Raw genomic sequence first — 1,813 nt, forward strand, 5'->3', positions numbered from 1 at the left:
ATGACTGCTAAGTGGTTTAAAATCACAGTAATAACATTACATGCCCCTACAGAAGACAGTGAAGAAGATACTAAAGATCAATGGTATGATGAAGTTCAGGAGGTTTTAAACAAGGTACCGGGACACGATATGCTAATAATATTGGGGGATATGAATGCTAAAGTAGGTAAAGAGGTAGCAGCTTTTGCAGGAACTATAGGCACACATAGCTTGCATGAAAGTAGTAATGACAACGGGATTAGACTAGCAACGCTAGCCACAGCATACAATTTAGTAGTAGGGTGCACTCTGTTCCCACACAAAGAAAAGCATAAGGGCACTTGGCTTTCACCTGATGGAAATACAACCAACCAAATTGATCACATTTTAGTCAAAAGGAAATTTAGATCAGCGCTGATGGATGTGAGAGCATACAGGGGAGCAGATTGTGATTCGGATCATTACATGGTGACAGCAAAAATACGTATAAAACTAACAACAAAGAAAAAGAATGGAGGGCAAACATCTAAGATAGCTACTGAGAAACTGAAGGAAGGGGAAACAAGATTACAATATCAGGTTGAAGTAGAGAACAGATTTGCAGCTTTGGTCGTGGATGATGATGTGAGTTGGGACCAAGTAAAGCCTATAGTGCTGGAAGCAGCAGAGAGAACTGTTGGTAGGGTGGGACGACGAAGGGGAGGACAATGGTTTGATGAGGAATGCAGAGAGGCCGCCCAAAGAAGAAGAGAAACAAGATTAAAATGGATAGAGAATAGAGGAAATGCAGAGAGGAGAAGGATATATACAGAGGCAAGAAATGAGGCATGCAGCACTAACAGAAGGAAGAAAAGAATGCTGATCAATAGAGAGCTGGAAGAGATTGAGAGCAATAGCAGACTGGGAAATGTGAGGGCCGAGTTCCATGGAATAAATAAAATCAGGAAGGGATACCAGGCCAGACAAGGAATGGTGCGCAGTAGAAATGGCGATCTTTAAGTAGAGAGTGGGGAAATTGAGGAGAGATGGGTAGAACATTTAGAACTTTGCTAAATAGAACAGCACCACCTGAACAACCTGCGGAGAATGAAGAAATTTTATTAGGAGAAGATGAAGAGGATCCAACCATAGAGGAAATTCTGGAAATAATAAAACACTTAAAGAATAATAAGTCTGCTGGCCGTGACGAAATTAGTGCAGAACTACTGAAATATGGAGGAAGACAGCTACAAGAAGCAATGGCAAATATAGTGATTGGAATTTGGAGAAGGGAAGAAATGCCTGAGGAGTGGGAGGAGGGACCTGTTTGTGCCAATTCACAAGAAAGGTGATAGAACTGAATGTGGGAATTATAGAGGCATTTGTCTCTTAACTGTTGGATATAAGATTATAGCTAAACTATTATATAATAGACTGAAGAGACATAGTGAGACCATATTAGGAGATTACCAAGCAGGGTTTAGAGCGTCTAGATCAACCATAGACCAAATATTTATTGTAAGGCAGATCCTGGAGAAATACTGGGAATAAGATAAAGAGTCCTGGCATGCCTTTATAGATTTTAAACAGGCATATGACAATATCCAACGAGAGGCGCTATGGAGAATACTTAGAGAGTTCAGAATACCAGAGAAACTTATACGCCTAATAAAATGTGTTATAGAAATATGAGAGGCAGAGTACGGATTGGAGGGGAAGTAACAGATCCCTTTGAAGTTCATAGTGGTTTAAAGCAAGGATGTGCACTGTCTACGATTCTTTTTAACCTAGTGCTGGAATGGGTCATGAGACAAACACCACCGGGTAATGGAGTACACCTTGGGGGGTACTATGT

This window comes from Palaemon carinicauda, chromosome 9 (assembly GCF_036898095.1).
Source record: "Palaemon carinicauda isolate YSFRI2023 chromosome 9, ASM3689809v2, whole genome shotgun sequence".
Classification (NCBI taxonomy): Eukaryota; Metazoa; Arthropoda; class Malacostraca; order Decapoda; family Palaemonidae; genus Palaemon; species Palaemon carinicauda.